Raw genomic sequence first — 12,478 nt, 5'->3', positions numbered from 1 at the left:
GTCATTTCCAAGCACATCATGTTAAGCCTTTGTCCCTGTGGTCACATCCATCTCAACCTACTGCCAGTTTATACCCTTTAACTAATCCCCTATTAAACAGCCAGTGGCAAATATAAACCTTGTTTTTGAAGTTGTCTTTCACGGGCCGATGGAAACGACATCGCCACAGTTGGCATCGGAGCCTGTTCCCAAGCCAAGCTCACTCCAGCTTCCCATAGATCACAGGCTTTTGGTATTTTCAGCATTCCAGTGCTTGCATCCTGCTGTCTGCTCCCACCCAGGTGTCTGGGGTAGGGACCTGGTGGAGGGGAAAACACAGAAGATTTGGCTCCTGCCTCCTTGGGGCTCAGCAACTGGGAGCCTCCTCCTGCATCCACAGCCTCTGCCAAGGAGACAGGGCTGGTGCTGCCAGAGGAGCTCACAAGTGCCCACAAAGGTGTGTTATCCCTCAGCCTCTCCCTCCCCTCTGCTCTGTCTCTCTCTCCCCAGCAGTGTGGCTCCTTGCCAGCACATTGCACTGCCTCCGGGTATCTCTCACTCCTGTGCTTGGCTGACTCTTTACTCACCTGACCCCACTGGATCTTTCTGATTTCATTCCTGCCTTCCCTTTAGGCACAAAACTTGTCATTATTACGTTTTCCGCTCCCCGCTGGGCTGTTGCTTTGCCTTCCTAATAACTCAGGATACTTTCAAGTAATTTGGAGTGGTTAATTTGAATCTTTCTTTTCTTCTCCCTCAGTTCAGAGGGAGTTGGCAGGTATGGAGAGGAAAGGAAGCTGCTGCTTCCCTCTCTGCACATGTGCACACATGTCATATGCATGTTCTGGTGATAGATATAAGTCGTTTATATGCATAGAAAACTGAGCACTGAGACACCTTGGTCTCCCATTGCTTCATTTGCACTTTTTTTGACTCCAGAAAGGAAGACAGAGAGGTCTTTTATGACTAATTTGCAGAAAGTGCTTTCCTTATATCTGCTACCTCCCTCACACACCTCCAACAGCATCAGCCTGGTCAAATCAAACAGGGAAACCTGGGGGAGGCGTAGAAAAAAAAAAACCTGCTTCAATTATTTGGCATCCCACCTTCATTTACTGTGCACACATTAGCACAGCCCCAGCTCATATGAGAAATCTGCTGTGAGCAACATGTGCTGCATTTGGCCCATAATATTTATTCCAACAGAAGTACTCACAGAGTTTTACAGGGTTTCAAATATTACAAAAGAATTAAAAGTAAAGCAAACAGGTGGACTCTTATTAAAAGCAAAAAGACCTCAGCTTTACAAGCACGTAGTAGCAGATGATGTTCATAGGAAATGTAAAACTTGCATGGGGAGGGGGCAAGCAAGCAATCATCAAATTTTCATTTACAACATAAGCTCCCAGTCTCATGCCTGATACATGAAATTGAACTGTTATTTCTTGATGGGGTACTGAGAAGGGCTTTTCTCTCCTGCGTTTCCCATCTTGCTGGACATGGTAGGAGGCCCTGAACCTGATTTTGGATATGACTGTCTGATGATCTCTTGCCTTCCCCCTGCATCACAGCAACACTCATCTTTTTGATAAAAGGAATTGAGTAGTCTCAATATCAAGATGGATTTATTGGTTGGCACTCCAATACCCAAGCTAATTTGCCCTGAGAATCCAGTTAAGAAAAAATTTTGCACAAACAACTTTCCCCCTCTTCTACACTTTTTATATATCTAAGAGAAATTGGAAACAAAGCCCACAAAACAGAAGAGTGGATTTTGATCATTACTAAAAATCATCTGACTTCATGGCAATATCTTCAGTGTTATAAAAACACACCCAAAAATGTAATGTGGCTTCCTAAAAAAATTTTCCAGAGTCCACACTGAAGAAACACAGAATATTTTGCTGAAAATTGGCATTGTTCTGCACTCCAAGAAACCTCTGGACTTCCAGATCCTACCCATGTAGAATCTGTATGCTTGTGTTTCTTACTGGATGATTTTGGGCTCTTCAGATGAAAATCTGAAGCTCTACTCCAGCAATGATTTCTAGAAGACTTCAAGTTTGCCACTGACACAGCCTTCCAAGCAAAGGAAATTGTCTGGGTTCTTTCAGTAGACCACGGACAAAAGTTGCCCTTTTGACAGCACAGTTCTAAGTTATCAGAAAGTGTATTTTTCCAGTGACAACAGTCAGTCTGGTTCCATGGTCACAGGACATGTGGAGGTAAATGTGTCCTATGTCAGATGTAATTAATTGTCCAGTCAAATGACATTTTCTTCTCCACGGTCTACAGACAGACTAAAACTGCTAATGACTAAACTAGAAGGCTAGCTTAGAACAAGATAAAATTCAGAGGGGAAATCCACGTTTGTGGCTCTGAATGTCTGGTGAGATCCAGCTCACCCTTCCACTCTGGAGCTGCTGTGGAGGATGTGGCCTCACATATAAGAGGGCATTTTGAAGTACTATTAAATCTTCATGAACCTGAGTGCCAGGTAAGAAGAGCCTGAACAACACATCCAGGGATGAGCTTGGAGCAAACCTGTCTTCCCTGTGTGCACCATAAACAGCAGTGGTGCCACCACCTTTGGACATTAACACTTTCCTGCTGCCAAATTTCCTGTTCTCTTTGAAGCAGGACTGATGACACCTTTCAGGTAGCCCTGTGGTGGAAATGGGTGATGTAACAGACCCCTGTCAGTGCCAGCTGGCACAGGGACACCAAGAACATGTTAAATTCACTAATCCCTTTTCAAATGATGTAAATTGCAAAGTCAGTTCTAATGCCAACCTGACTGCTTCCCTTCAACCAAAGAATTTAATACAGCAGAGGTCCCCTGAGAAGGAAAAATAGATTAACCACCCCTCTAAAACTTTGGTAGTTGGTTCTACATACTGTGAGCCTCAGGCTGCTACTTGAATTTCACTTCAAACGTTTACTGCAAAGTATCAGCTATTTTTTTCTTATCCGCCTGGTTACTCTTTAAAGGAGAAAATTTCATTAACAAACCATGGATATAAAATATGAAATCAGAGATCAGCTACTGCAGAGAAGAAGCCAAACATCACTAAAAAGGATTAGTTTCTTTCACTGTCTAGAAATTTCTCATGGAAGACCTTGGCTGCCCTTTTGATATTAAAACTTCCTAACAAGTATTACACAGGAGTTTTAAATTAGAACTTGCTGTCATTGGGACAGTTATAAACTCTTAAATATGTCCCTTTGCAAGTTGAGCTCCTTCAAAATGCATGTATTCACAGTGGAAATCACTGGGAAATGGGTGTGTGTTTGTGGAAACCTGCCAGTCGGACCCATTAATTACGGCAGGAGTTCTGCCAGCTGATTTATAAAATGAGCACCCAAGTTATTCCAATTAATTCCCATAATTCCACTCTGGATAGCGAACCACTAGTCAAAGCAAAATAAAGTTTGCTCCCAAGTGTGACCTAGGAAAACCAATTTTCTTTCCTACGGTGAGTTCAGTAAAGTTCCTCTGGTTTGTGCTGGGGGAGAGGATCATTGCTTCCCAGGTTGCTTTCTAATTAATAATTATATATAGTGCATTTGGGCAAGGTTACAGGCCCCCTCCAGTGCCAGTTGGCACAGAAGCACCGGGAACATTTGAAATTTATTAATCCCTTTTTTTTTTTCTCCCAAAGATGCAAATTGCTTTCAAAAAGGAAAAAAACAAATAAAAATCAGGAGAGAGCAGTGTTGCGAGTTTTAGGTACAACCATGAGTCAGGGGCAAAAGCACCTGCCTGCTCCTAAGAAATATTGTCATTTCCATTCTCATGGCTTTCTTTTGCCCTTTACCTTCTGATATTGGCCACATTCCCAGCCATCACCTGAAAGCCTAAAGAGTGTTCCAGGAAGCTGTAATATGCCTGTGTGTGTGTGTATAAAGAACTTTTGGCTCCCTTGAATGTCTGTATCAGGTCTAGGAATACATGAACTGTGACTAGCATACCAATCACCAGAGGTAACTGGAAACTCTATTTTCCATGGAAATTTAAAATTTGTATGTGAAAAGTCAAATCATTTCGGTGTTTGAGCATTCTGTTTCAACAGGACATCAAGGTTTTCTGCAGAGTTAACGTTTTATTTCAAAGGGGGAAAGGGGAAGAGTATATTGTTAACTCAGAAACACTTTCAGACTTTCAAGAGAAATTCCAAGCAGTCTGCTAATAACACTTCAGTGGGATCTGGCATAATTGAAAACTCCACTGGAGCCAATCAAGTTAAGCCAGTGTAAAAACGGAGTAAGCGAAAAGAAGCCAGTCACGTTAAAATGGAACAAATTTATAAAACCGCACTTCCTTTTCACCTGTTGTAGAGGGTCTTTCCCCTCCTTCCCAGCGACTGAATCTAGTCTTCATTCAGCTTCAATTCCATTTTCTACTTCTTAAGCCCATGAGCCCATTTTCTACTTCTTAAGCACTCTCTGGCTTTGAATGCTTTATAAGAACAAGTAAAAAATAGCACTGAGACAATATTTTCCTTGAAAATATTTTTGTTCTAGACATACAACTTCTGGTTTGGACTGTAAGGGATTGGCTTTCAATGTAGGAAAGTGGAGCCAAGCAGAACCTGACTGTACAACCTGTTATCAAAAAAACCTGTGGATTTTCCAGAGGAACTTATTACATCTGTTCTATGTCATCATATATTGGGTTCTTCACGTTCATGATGTCATAGTCTCCCAAAGCCACAAACGAGATAAAGTTTACTCAGGTCAGTTGCAAATCTTCCCCTCCTCCCAAATTTTTCCTTTGTTTGTTTTATTCTATTTCTGACAACAATAATCTCCTTTAATTGCTGGTTCTGCCAGTAGCACAATGGACCTTGCCTTCTGTTATCTGACCAGTAGAGCTCATAATTAGTGCTTAATTATAGTTTATAGAGCCACTTTGGTCTGATAGGAAAAATCTGCTTTGTTACAGTCAATGAAGTATTTAAAGCTACGTCCAGGGTTGGGATAGGTTTATTAAACACTTGGGTAAGCAATAATAAACTAACATTGACTGAGCAACTCAATAGCTTTCTTTTATGCATTGGTTTAAAAAAAAAAAATAAATTAAAAAACCAGATAGAATTAAAAATAACTTGGCATGGTAATGGAATGTCTCCGCTAAGAACACGCGGCTGCCAGTGGGGTCTATCACATTGGATGTAACTCGATCTCAGCTCCAGAAAAGAGCACTTTGCAAAATATGTGGCAGCATCATTGCTATTATCTGCAAAGGAGGAGGGAGAAAGAATTCACTAAGGTCCTCCAGTCTGTTCAGAGCTAAATAAAGAATGATACTGCTGAGTATGGGTGTGTTTCTAGGGGAAGCTGCCAGAACTAATGAAAAAGCATGGAGTTGATTTTCTTTTTAATTTTGCTTCCCCGCTTTCCAAGTCATTCAGGGGAAAATTGCAGATTGTCCTGAAATCATGACAATTTGGAGTTCTCAATAGCAGATTCTGATACAAACAGAAACACATTTTATCTGCCTGCAGGTGCCCTCACACCTATCAGCTCACTGAGACAATATTATTGCAGGCTTGGTTCCAGTAGGTCTGCCAGGCCACACAGACTGAAACGAGGAAAAGTGAAATAAAATAACAAATTTTGAGGAACAGAAGAGGGAAAGGATTTTGCAACATCATTTCTTACTAGTTTTCATGGTAGGCAGTAGCCTGTAGCCATATCATTCACCCTTCAATACCAATAATAAGTCTAGGAGGTGCCTTTTAAAATAAATTTGATAAATTATTTCAGCAGGTATGATTTTCATAAAGGAAATTATTTTAAAGATCTGCATAGGAAATCAGTATATTCTTGGGGTGATGGCAACTGTTGAGTGGGTTACATTTATCAAATAAAATCCACCAATTATTTCAGTTATATCAGCTCCTCTCCTCATCCAGGTGTTTTTCACACTTCCTTCCTTTTCTCCTGAAAATGTGATGCACTTTTCCATTTCAAGATGAGATCCCCTTTTTCAGAGCAACTTGGGTTTTTTCAGCTTTTCTTGGAAGAGAGAGGAAAAGAAAGAATTAAAAAAACTTGCCAGAATGAAATCACCAAAGAAATTGTTGGTTTTTTTTTTTGAGTTACAGCAGCATCCCTTCCTTGTTTAGCTGTGGACAGATGGAAAACCACTGAAATGTGCAGTTTCAGTCTATAGTAGGTTTATTCCTCTCATAAGTTTTATTTTTTTGTCAGGGAGGGGAATTTCATCACACTTGAAATAAACAGCTAAACAGATGATTTATTCACCACACAAGGTAGAAAGGTGATTATATTTGACCTTTTATACACCTGGCTGTGGTTATTAAAACTGACTTGGATTAGAACAGGATTGGACATCTCTTAAAGTTGCATCTCCCTGCTGCTATTGAGTTTTCTTCTGTCTCTTCCCACCTGATGAAGTCATGTTGTTATCAGTGGTGTATATAACACTGTAACATGGTATCACATATCTTGGGGAAATGGAATTTGCACAGGATGCCTGTGCTGAGCTCACAGATGAATTTCTATTGTCCATTATCGTTTATATCTAATATGAACCGTTCTACACAGCTCGTCTCTAATCCCCATGCTTGTTAAGGAGCTTAAAGAGTAAAATCAGTTGATTTCAGGGCCTTTTGGAGTTCAAGGTCAAAGTGATTATTTCCTTTTTTTTTAAAGGAATGGACTCATCACAGTTTCCAAAGTTCAGTTCTTTCCTGGTTCCCTAATTAGAAGCCATACCAAGAGCATATCTGGAGGCTTTTATACATGAGATCAACCCCTTGCCCTGGGACCAATTATGGAAAAATAGCTTTACACATTTCACTGTTTGAATGCCCGATGATCACACATGCTCTCGTGTTCTGTAGTGAAACCATGATGAAAATCACACCATTAGCAGTTTTGGTCCATACCACTATTGTAGTTTAAAACAAACATATGCACACCACAGCATAAGCACATCAAGCAGCAGTCACAAATAGAGTCATGGCAGACACTTCCAGGTATGAAGTCACATTCATTGAAAACTTAGTGAAAGAAAATATTTCAAAATTAAAGTCAGTGTAAGATTTTCCTCTCTCAAACACCTCGCATTTAGCAAAATGCATAGGAAGACACGTAAAGCAAATTAAAAAAAAAAAATATTTCCCGTTTTCAAAGAAAAGCAGGTATTTCCACAGAAAATATATTTTTCCACGATTTTTTTGTTTGTTTAGTTAAAACCTGATGATCCTCTGGTGTACATAAACATACATTTACAAAAACTCCAAATTCATGCAGACTGCTAGTAGAAAAGCATAGTTAAATAAATAAGAACTGTAATTACTGCACTGCAGTCTTTATGGCCTGGACATATATATTTGTACATATCATGTGGGTAGGTAGAGATATGCTTATCATGTAGACATACAAAGACAATAAGCAGGTGAACCCTCTGTCAGAACCTGGCCCATGTCTAAGGTAAAGCCTCCTGTAACCAATGATTTCCTTCCAAATTTAAGCAGTATCCAAAAGAGTTAAAGCAAGGGTCAGAGATTAGGAAAGGCTGTTCAGGATTCAGAAGAGAGGTTAACATGCCCCATTTTAAGAGCTAATTAAGCATCTAAAGCAGAAATGTCCCTAAAATGCTCTTATTGCTCCCTCTGCCCATCAGGGCTCTGGTCCCCAGGTTGCTGCCGATGTGAGTCCTGCTCAGTGGCCTCCTATTTACCTCTGTAGCAGCCCAGAGATATTTAAATGGAAAGCATTTGGTGATGCCTGAGCTGGTAAGAGAAATTACCTCCTCTGGACTCAAGCCTACATCCAAAGTAGATGGTACAGGAGAAACCCAGGGAGTCCCTTACTTAAAGGTTCTTCAATGCCATGAGCACTGGAAAACTTAGCAAGGCCCTGCTCTGTCTAGAAGTGTATTAGGAATTCAGAACAGGCAGTATCAGCATTTATCAGACATTTAATTTTAAGGAAGTGCTGCCTAAGCGTGGCTTCATAAGTGACTCCATCCTCTTGAAATGCTGCTGAAAACCTAATGGAGACAGCTCTGTTGCTTTCACCAGCTTTGCTCAGTGCTTTACCACAGGACAAAAAACTTGACTTCTCTTTTTTTCCTTTCTTAAAGTCCATAATGAAGACCAAATACCACTTCTTCCATTAATTAGCATGGTTAGAGAGTCACAGACCCCCTTTGATCCTTTCAACTGGTGCTGATGCTCAGATCCCACTGCATCTAAGCCCCTAAGCCACTCACAGTATCTGTCCTCCTCCTCCTCTTCTGCTGTGCCCAGCTTACAGAAGAGGGTTGATACCAGGTCAACAGGGTCAGGATCTGCTGTAATCCTGCAGGAGAGCTCAGGATGGACTCTAAGCATATCAAGAAGAAAAAAAAAAAATGTTTAGATTACCTCTCACACAGAGCTTTTTTTCTGAAGTGATTTACCCTCAGGTTTCACAGGGCAGGGCATCCAAAAGGAATATCAACAGTATTAGACTTCACAAACATATTATTTCCTTGGGATATTGCTGAAGGAAATCCAACCTTGTAAAAGGACTTAAGTGGCACATATGTGGTCCAGGCCCTCTTCAAGTTTTTCAAGATAGAAATAAAGAGATATTCTATGAGCAGTGGTACTAATGATTCCAAGTCTCTTCAAGCACGTCCTAGACTTTGTCTAAATCACCATGACACAATAATCCAGCTCTAAACAGTCCCACAGCGTGTCTGCACTGCCTGAGTTGTCCTTCCTTCCAGCATGAGAACTCTCCCTTTCACCAGCTGTAAGTTCTCCAAAAACATTTAGCATCATAGCAGTAATAAATACCTCAACTCCTGTGCCAAATTTTGCTGAAACTAACCAGCAAGTTGGAAACTTATGGGGGAGAGACTGGCAGATGGACGGACAGAATCAACGATACGCTACCAGATATTAACAGGTTCTTCCCCAATGCCACTTTAGCTTAATTGCTCATATCAGCACCTTCTCAACTAAACAGATGAGTTGCATCATGGCTAACAGATCATGAAATAGGACCCTTGTTGAGCCAATAAGGGGAAATGGGTAAAGGAGTTCATGACCTTCAATTTGAATCAATCCTTACCAGCTTTTTAAATTCAAACAGCCATTAAAAGTAATTCCAAACAGATTTTATCTGCCATAATAGTGACTAGCATGCCCAGAGATGGTATTTAGAGTACCCAGTCACTAAATTTCATAGTGTTTTATAAATCAGCATCAACACCGTGAATTATTTCTGAAAGCAAACTTGGCCTCTTGCAAATTCTGGGATCAATTCTGAAAGCACAGAAATGTTTCTACCCACTTCCAGGAGCCCAGGAGCAAGGTTAACCTAAATGCCTGAAATATTTACTTTTATAAACCCCCTGGAAAAGTAATTCAGTGAAATTCCAAAGGGAAAGAGGAAATGGCTATCAAACCACTTTCATTTCACCTTGGAATAAGGGATGCATGTCCTTGCCAATCAATGCAAGGGCAGAAGGAAAATATCAGTTCTCACCGTGCCAGGAGCACACAGCAGGAGCTGGGAATGTGAGAGATGTTGTGAAGAAAGCAATGGGGAGAAGAGGTCAGTTGGGACAGTTAAAGGCAAGAGTCCAGCCTAACAAGGCAATGAACATTCATCCAGCTCACATCAACAAAGACACACAAAGCTGTAATGTATTGACAAATCCCTCACCAAGCCAAAATGCAAGTTGCAACTTGAAAATCTAAAGCATGCACACACTTGCAAAATAGACCCTACAGCACTAATTCCAGCCCTACTCAGCCAACTCAGACACTGCTCCTTTGCATGAAGCACAGATAGCTTATTTCTGAGAACTCATCTCCCTGAGCAAAAATGCAGAGTTTCTTCCCAGCTCTATTAAGGAAACATGCCAGTTTCAGGCTTCCAACAGGGAAAAGGAATAATAAAAAAAAAGAGTTTATAAATTATGAAAAGCAAGTTGACAGTGTGTCCTTATAAATATGAAGATTACCTATGCTACCCTCATGAATCTGAAAAGTCACAGTTTTAAAAAAAATGTAAAAACTACAGATTCAGCAAACTGAAAAATAATGGGTGAGTTTTGCTGACCAGGGAATAGTCTGCAATTTAGTTCTTTTCTTGTTTAACATTTACTGTATATTTCACCATCCAGAAATATTATTATGTTTACAGAAAAAGCCCCAATTTCCACTGAAAGGTCCCACTATTGACAATATGAATATCACAGTGAAATACAGTCAGATACCTGAGAATATCCTTTGAATCTACTTACAGTCCCCAAGGAAAATCCTCTTATTTCTAAAACCAAAAATATTTGTTATGTCAGCCAGTATATATTGACACACAGATATATATGAGTGCATCAGCCTGTATGAAAAAAGCCCAGGTACAGTTTCATGCTTGCAGGGTTACTATTTCTAATAGGTCACCAAATCACTGTGTTAGAAAGATTATGGATAAATGATGGACTGATCAGTGTAAAAAAAGACAGAGACATGCAGAGAAAAGTGTGTCCTTTCTCCCATCTGATTCTAAATATGAAGCACATTTTAGACCATAAGATATGCTGATTTCAGCTGAAGAATCTGAGCACTGCTGTTACTAATATTTATTCTTGCTCTAAGCCATAGCAAGAACTCACTTCATTTTCACATTCAGTAATATGAGCCTGATATTCACTGGAGCCTGATGTGTCCCATCCAATGAATGATCTGAAATTTCTAGAAGTTCCACAGCTCTAGACTGAAATGAAAGCTCCAAGACAGGAAAATTTTCACAAATTTAAAATTGGTAAAATGCTCCGTTATGAAAAGTCAGTTTAAAACTTCAACATCAATTAATTCTGGCAAATTTTGGAACAAAAAGAGTATGCATATTTTGATTAGGAGCAGAAATATTGATATGGGTCACTTAATGCTTTTAAAGCTTCCTCCCTTGCAATATTGAGAGGTTAAGAATTAAATTGAAGCTGGCCTTTGTAGCAACAAAAGATAGTCAGACTTCCCTGAAACTTCCCCTGATACATCTGCTGAGCCCAGCTTTGGTTTACTTGGGAATTATTTTTTGAAACACAAGTTTTCTCTATTAGTGCTGTATAAATATCATCTCCAGTGCAGAACCTGGAGGGAGTTTGGGAGTATGACTTAATCTGAATAACTAACATGCATTCAGAAGTTTGGTTTGGAAAGTAACTGAGAATACTGAATAGATTCAGCCAGCCCTTCACCTTTCTTTGATTACACAGCTTTGTACTTAGTGAGGAAGACAAGTTTTCATCACCATAAAAACAATCTTTTCAATCTGAAAAGATGCCTGTCAAATCTGTGTTCATCTTCAAAGTCCTGTTGAATTTTAGAAGCAGAGAAATAAAGAAATGTTGTAAGAAAATTTAAAAAAGGAGCAATTATTTTGAATTATTAAGCAAGGTTAAAATTTACATTTTCAATTTAGGAGAGGAAATATTTCCTACTGGAAAAATAAAATCACTTTTCCTTAAGTAGATGCTTTCTATAGAAAAAGAAAAGAAAATCTACTTTGTTCCCCAAAGTTTGATTTTCTGTCGGAATAGCTGAAATGATACTTTCTCTTAGCCAACATTGAAAGTTTCTGTCCAATTTAGATGAAAGTTTGTGAATTAATCCCATTATGCAAAACTGGAACTATAACTGCCTTGCATTGGTAAAACAAGGTTAAATGCATAAAAAACTAGAAAACAGCTTTATCCTATGGAAATAACCCCACTGGAATTAAACCTAAAGGATTTCACTGCCCTCCCAACACTTGGTAGAAGTCTGTGAGATGCTGACAGGAAACCCACCTCAGATTGCATCTACCAACAAAAGGGGCAGATAAAGGCAAAAAGCTTCCTTCAGGAGAAGTGGGAGATGCTTCAGAGCACAGATTTCAGCTTCATGGCCTGAACACTGTCTAGGGGTGGACACTTCATCCACCATGCCTGGTGAGCCCTGCAAACCTGCCAGCATCCAAGAGACCCTCAGCACCAAAATGCAGCAACATCATCTCAACTGAGCCTCTTCCTTAAGCTTTGCTTTCCCCCTTCTCCCCCAGATTTACACACTAAGAGAGTTTTTGGTCTGTCATGTACAGTTTCACGTGCAGAGATCAACTAGAGATATCAGAACTGGATAAGAAAAGACTGATTTGCAGCCCAGTTCACCCTGAACAACTGGAGAATGAGCATAAGGAAGTTGTGAATCAGCAGTAGTAGCATTTCATTATCCATTTGTAGGTCATTTGGTTTTGGTTTGTTAAGAAGCATCCAAAATCAAGCATGGATTTTCATCATTAAATAAAACTATTTTGCTTTGAACAATATAATTATAATAATAATTTTCTCCTTTATGTTCTCAGTACAAGTTTTCCATAGTGTATATTTCTTCTCTGGGAAGCACCTCTAAAGCCCAGCTCTTATCAAAAAGAGCATATAGATATATTCCTTGCTTCACAGGAGTATTTGGTGTCAGTTCTCCCCTGG

General features: G+C 39.8%; 1 long non-coding RNA gene across 3 annotated transcripts in view; it reads right to left on the bottom strand.

Moving 5' to 3' along the window:
- Positions 1–12,478, bottom strand: part of LOC131583104 (uncharacterized) — a 65,567-nt gene that overhangs the window by 41,324 nt on the left and 11,765 nt on the right. Inside the window, exon 4 of one of the 3 annotated variants that reach the window (XR_009278444.1) lies at positions 8,228–8,340. The exons of the other annotated variants lie outside the window; for them this stretch is intronic. This is a non-coding gene — a long non-coding RNA (uncharacterized LOC131583104). The remainder of the gene's footprint in view (positions 1–8,227; positions 8,341–12,478) is intronic. 3 annotated transcript variants of the gene reach the window in all.

The sequence above is a fragment of the Poecile atricapillus genome, chromosome 11 (genome assembly GCF_030490865.1).
Source record: "Poecile atricapillus isolate bPoeAtr1 chromosome 11, bPoeAtr1.hap1, whole genome shotgun sequence".
Lineage (NCBI taxonomy): Eukaryota > Metazoa > Chordata > Aves > Passeriformes > Paridae > Poecile > Poecile atricapillus.
The sequence above is the reverse complement of the archived record's forward strand: the minus strand, read 5'-3'. Positions and strand labels throughout refer to the sequence as shown.